We start from the raw sequence: 6,799 nt of genomic DNA on the forward strand, positions 1-6,799 counted from the left end.
ATTATTAATTCATTACAGGTAAATTGTACTAAAAAAATTAGCTCTAGCATATCTGAACCAGGCTGGTACGAGTAATTCACGAGTTTTATGTTGGATAAAGATGTTTTATAAATACAATCGATATGGGTATTTCCTAGTTCATCCTCTCAGTTCAAGTTCAATGTCATAGCCAATGGAAAAGAGGCACGCGATAATTCTATGTAAAATCAATAAAACAACCATGCCTACATCTCTTTTTTACCGCGAACCATGCTTCCAGTACATTCGGTTCGGAGAAACTTTCCGAACACACTGAGTGCCAAAACGCATTCCATCCAACCTCCGGTGTTTCGATTCTCAGAAAACCCGCTCCATAATCTTGTGACGGTTTATGTGTATTACGGCCAAGCCAACAACAAACAGGCATTTTCAACAATCAAAAATTACATACATTACATCCACCTTCTCCATTTATCCGTCATTCAAATGATTAAAGGATGACAAGAAATCGATAGCGAATTGAACCTAATTACCAGCAACCAGTGAGCCCCCGCACTCACAGCGAAAATGGAAAAGTTCTCACTTTCAGCTGATGGAAAAGCTTGACTGGTACGTGTGAATCAGCGCTACGAAAGGATGTTCTACTCCAGAGCCACAAGAGAGGCTAGGGGGCCTGTTAGTCAGAACTGAATTCCGAGAATCCATCGAAGGATCTTGCACACTTTTCCGACTCGCACAGGACTTGCCCTACATTTTCTCGCCAAGCTTGGATATCCAGCTATGCTGTTCGGGAAAATCATGAATGAAGCTTATGTGTAAGTGTACGGACTTGCGCTGTTAGGAAAACGCAAAAAATCACATCATCGGGACACGCTGCTTTCGCAGCCAGCCAATCACGAAACAGAATGATGTCAGAACTCTGCTCAGCCCACGTTTCTTAAAGCCGAGCACATGAAAAGGACTCGGTTGGCGGGAATAAAATGATTTCTATACGACTCCTCGCATTAAAGCCACATCCTGCGATGAGTCATCGTCTTGGTGAGAAGCATAATCAATATAAAATGCCTAGAATCGTAATGTAATACCGATGGGGGTAGGGAACAGTCCAAATTCCGGTGCAACATAAATTCTCACGGAAAACATTATGCCCTTGGTGTGGAATAGAATCGCTAAGCAATATATTAAAAATCAGATTGTACCTAACGACTTGTAGTTTGCTCACGCACATGGCAGAAAAGGTGATGAAGGTGGTCCTACTGATGACTAGGAGTCATCCTGACGCGCCAATTAGTATAGACTTCTATTCGGTGGCGCCAAGCGAGTTGGTCCTCTGTATACTCAGAGTTACAGTATGACTAATAATTCGACTTTAAAAGACATCAAACACTCATCAGAAAGGATACATAGCAGTTTAGTTGCAACATGTGTTAAGAGAGATAGTATGCAAAAAATGCAACAAAAACAAGAACTTTTAATATGGTTCATGTAAAATGATATCCAACAAGATAGGTTTAGATACACGATGATTCATAAATTACTAAGTGTTGACTGGTCTAAATCAACTGTGATGACTCACATGTGTACTGTAGGATATTATGCCCTTACTGTCGTAAATTGGATCTGGTGCCATTTGTATGATTAGGATCAGTGGCATCACTAGCATTGCCCACCATTTCTACATAAGCTCCGTCGCAGTGCACAAGTAGATCAGATATGCTGAGGGTTCACATTGTACGTAGGTCTGAATATGTTGAACACTTTCTGGATTTCCCAAATCGATCGCCGAACAGGTTGCCTATGGGTGTTGATTCTAAAGGGTTCTTGCGCAAGCGCCACTCAGGCCACGCACACTTCATCGCTTTTTATAAACAACATCAATTAGCTAACGCTTCTCTAATGGGAGTCTAAGTAGACATCGTATTACGATCAGGTAGGCCTGCGGCACAGGATTTTGCACCTAATATGCAAGTAAGCAGTCGGATCCCGAAGCGATGGTTATAAAAATCCCACGACATGCATTGTAATCCAACAGATACGTTATGATGTAAGCAAACTGCACATGCTATGGTTCTCACAAAATGTAGCACCATAATGTGGATGATCAGCTAGTACACAAATTTCGAAGAGCACTGTAACGCGAGCGGTCCAAAACATTTGATGACATCATTAATACGGCACCGTATCTCAGTGTTGGTCCTCGATGCGTTCCGCAAGGCCACAAGCGGAATGGTGGACACAGAACCATGGGTTTCGCAGTCAAGCCATCAACGACTGCATGAGTAGCGCGTGTGTAGGTTAAAATCGCGACTTAAGTCGGCACGCATTACTACTACGTGTTTAGCAGACCAACCCTGCACAGCTTCAGCTTACGAGTTCAGCATCTAAAGCGTTGGGATAAGGTCCACCCTTCGATGATCGACTCGTGGAAGTGGTGGTAGTATTTCACCCCAGCGGTGTTAGTACAGCCGGATCGCATAGTGCGCTGCGACCGTATCCGCAGGCGAGTGTGAATTGCGACTCTGACGGGAGAACGCGCGCGCGGTCCAACCGACGGTTACTAGCGCTGCGTTTCGGTGCTCGTTTTGTATTGCTCCTTTTTCCGCGTGCTCGTCGTAGCTGTGTGAGTGCCCGATTTTCCACACGCTTTTCCGACCGGCCGGTTTTTCTCGACGAAGGACGGTACCTTTCCAACCGAGCCCGAGCGGGCAGAAGCTTTTCAGACGTCGACCCGAGCGGATCAAATCCTAGCATCAGGCGTCGTCCTGCGATATCAACTGTCAAAGTTTCCAAGAGATATAGTGTGTGATTAGTGGACGAATAGTGCAGAGTGGTTTATTGTAAACGGTGTTTATCTCGTGTCAAATGTGTGAAGATTGGCGAATGATTTCACCGTAAATTTCGTTTTATATCAGATAAAGCTCAACAAACGCGACGCATCAGCTGGAAGTGGACGACTCATCGGAGGACAACCCGTTACAAACGGCGTCATTTTACAGGTTAGCATTTCACGGCCAACTAGTGAGTTAGACAAACGAAGCTGCCCGCAGATTCATCTGTCACGACAATTAAGCACCGATTAGCGTATTGGGGTTTTTTCAACTGTGCTCTAGGCCTGTTAATCCAAACCCTCGTTCTTTGTTCAGCTCAACCTGTGCAAGTGTTGTGGCTTGTTGGCGGGCTTTTTTCTCATCCCACCGATGCACCGCTGTGCGTTAGGTGGGAAAAGTTTGTGTACTTTCCCGCGTGCACCGGGTAGGAAAACAATCAACAAACAACTCCTCGGTTCTGGCGGCCGTTTCGTCTCGCTTCCTAATGCTCTTCCATTCTGCACCTGGCCAGTTTGTCGTTGAGTTCGCTAGTGCTCATAGGGAGTGTATCTTATCTTTCGCATTCGTACTAAAATGCTGCTGCTGCTGCCGGTGCGCCGGAAGGCCGGTTATCAACGATCCGTGTGATATGCGGCAGCTCAATTGCCGTTCTTATCATTGACTTTGCTCCCTTCTTCTTTTCCGTTTAGGTGGTCACGGTTTTGCTGAAATTCGCCGATATTTATTGACGTCCACCGAAGGTCAGTGCGGAAGTTTGCGGTTCTGATTTTTTGGAGTAACTTGAAGCCTGTGGCCATAAACCGGGTTGACGAAGGAACCGTCCGGCGTAATGATTTGGTGTTTTAGTTAGATCTATTCAGACACTGCTCATCGAGCAAAAAAAACTATTCAATTTGTCTTAATTAGTGCAAATAACGTAGGGCGCAGTTTTACACATTCGTTTTCATTTGCATGAGGTAAGTGGAGTAAACCATACAGCATTCTTTTCGACGTCCGTTCCTTTTCACGTTCAATTTACAGCACAATTTATAAAATAGTTTGCTTATTTGATTACCTTCATTGCGCGTTTGTTCACTGATCATAAACACGCACTCGCTTTACATCCGTTACCATTCACTTCTCAAGAAGATGTTAATTTTGCATCTTCACCAGCAACGGCAGCACACGGTTTGTCGCAATAAATTCCGAAATCAAGCCTGCCCCCTGGACATTCGTCCACCTTTCCATTTTAGAGTATGAATCATCGACCTGTGCATGCTTCTCCCTTCCACACTGCATCGTCTTCGCTTGCAGTTAGCCATTCACTGATTCATAACATGTTTTTATGCACATCTCAATTTGGCGTATCCCAGTAGCCCTCCTCAAACAGTTGGTGTGTGCGAAAATCAAGAGCGTGCCACTTTAGCAGCAGTGGTCGTATTGCATTCAACCCCCGATCAAAACGGACCTGTTGTTGTTATTGCCAATGTTTCATAACCGCATGAGGGCGCGTTTCGATCAACTGATTTAAGAAGGTCATGGCTGGCCCACATTCGGCGCCTTCTATTTGACAAACATATTTGAATGAATCACTAACCATCGCCACGCACAATGTGTTTACAGCCCATTAGGCACCAGAAGTTCTTTCATTCACTTTTTCCATAGCATAAAACTCAATCTCAACATACACAAGCAATCAATTTTTGATAAACGCAGATTTGCTCCAAACATGCTATACCAACATATCATCAACCCTGCACTACTACAAAATCAATGGTTGAAACTGATAAGACGGCATATTTTTTTCTATGAATGAAGCATGATGCGGCATTTCGACAACTCTAGGCGCAATGAAAATTCCCACCTTTCGCTTTCTATTGCACTATGTTTGAAACAATTGGGTAAACCCGCTGCCAGACATTCTAATCTCACCGCTAGTATTACACTAATCGCTCGTATCGACCGAATTTTCCAGTAAACACAAATTTTCCCTGCGTCTCCTTCTGGAATCATGAACAAATCCTTATCGGTCTAGCGACGGTTTGCGTTGGGAAAATCCCAGCACCACCTCCAGACGGCAAAACCGTCCATGTCAGCTTCTCACCTAACCTCCTCCGTCGACTCGCCTATCTTCGTTCCTCTAGAGGTCTAGTGACCGGTTTTACTACGAGGATCAATTAAAACACCCGTACACATGAAGCAACAGTCGCTCATACCTCCATCAACGTCGACCCCAGAGCAAGTCAAAGAACATATGCGCACGATCATAGAACGTGCCCAGATTCCGCGGTTTCTCCCACCCCCACCCACTCTTCTCAGTCTTTCCACGTTCTTCGCACATCGCTTTATTTTTAATCAGTCGCCTTCTCGGTTTGTTTTGTTTTTACTTTTTTTCAAGTCTTCTCTCTGTTTCGTTGTCGTACGTCGGGTAAAACCCAACCGTAAGGATTTTCCCATTCACGAGACTCGCACCGTTTGGTGACAGTTTTGAGTGACCGTTGGGCAACATAGGGGCGGGTCTGTATACAGAGGGATGAATAGAAAAAAGCATAAATCGTCATCTCGAAGTGGGCTAAGCACATCCACTGATTAGCGATCGCGTAGTAACAGTGTTTGTGGGCGCGAATTGTGCCCGTTGTGTGATCGCACCACAGTACAAATAGCGATCGATTACGTGCATCAGCGCCAGCTGGACACTCCGGGCACTGCTGTAGATCATCCGCTCGATCACCTGTGTGTGAGCGTGTGCGTGAAGCAAAATCGCCGCGATCACCCGCGATCGTACGCGGTTGACCATCGCGGATCGCGACCCACGATCCCACGCATACAGCTCATCCACGGACACGCACATTCGACGACTCGATCTATACAAACTCACACACATACGGCATGATGCCGGAACAGGTTCACGATCGCTGTCTCCCACTTCGTTGCTTTTTCTCGTTCGTTTGCGCCTCGCATGATCAACAAGCGGTTTGAATCCGGCGTCGTCACTCGAACCGGAACGCGCCATACATCTGGGGCGGCTTGATCGCAGCTCAGTGGAAGCGTTGCCGCTTATTTCGCTTGTTTCTTTCATTCGCACTTGGACGGATGCACGGTAGCATCGGCGCCAACGCTGGTGCGATCGTATTCGAACGTCAGATCTCACTTCATCCTGCTGCGAAACGGTTCGCTGCTTTGCTCCACGCGTTTATATTTTGCTCGACCGAGATACGGTTACGCGGGTTCGCTTAAATTGCCACATCCCGGTGCCTCCTTCGATAAGTCGCTCGATATACGTCGTCGATGTCGTGCCGGGAGCTTTGGACCTGGCAGCTTCAAATCCATTCGCCCACGGTAAGGAGCTCGTGCAAGTGATACGCAAGTGAACCCGCGTTCGAGTGTGTCTCGTGCCGTTTTTTTGCAAAGTGACTAAACGAACACTTGGAGTATTATCGTGATTGTGGATGCTAGTGACTTGGGAACCAATGTAACAGTGCATGCAGCTGATAACCCTTTTGTGAAAACTGCCTTCACTGTGGGCATGAAAATCAAATTTGTCTTATCGTCGACCGGCGAAGAAACTTGCTAAAGCTGGCACTTATTTTAGCGACAATTTTTTACCGAGATTCCTCTCAATTTACCACAAGGTTTTTGGGTTTTCTGTTTTATGCTGTGTGCGACTCATGGCGCACAAGCCCCTAAACCTGTTTCCATTCCGTCCGATCGGGTCGAAAGGCCAACAACAAACAAGCAGCGCCAAATCACGTTAAACACCACGCTGAGCTGCTTGCATTGCGTGTTGCGCGTGTCGTGCTTGAGAGCTTTTTTTGTTGGCCACGTTTTATGCTGCACCCACTCCTGCTTGATGATGTTTATGATTTTTTTTTGCTACCTCTCACGCTAAAGTGTGTGTATGTACGCATTTGCTTGTATGTGCATGTGCTTTTATGATTTAAAGTGCGCATTTCGTTGTTTGATTTCGTCCGGTCACGATGGGAAGCGTCCCAGAATCGTTTCGACACGTGTTT

This window comes from Anopheles nili, chromosome 3 (assembly GCF_943737925.1).
Source record: "Anopheles nili chromosome 3, idAnoNiliSN_F5_01, whole genome shotgun sequence".
Classification (NCBI taxonomy): Eukaryota; Metazoa; Arthropoda; class Insecta; order Diptera; family Culicidae; genus Anopheles; species Anopheles nili.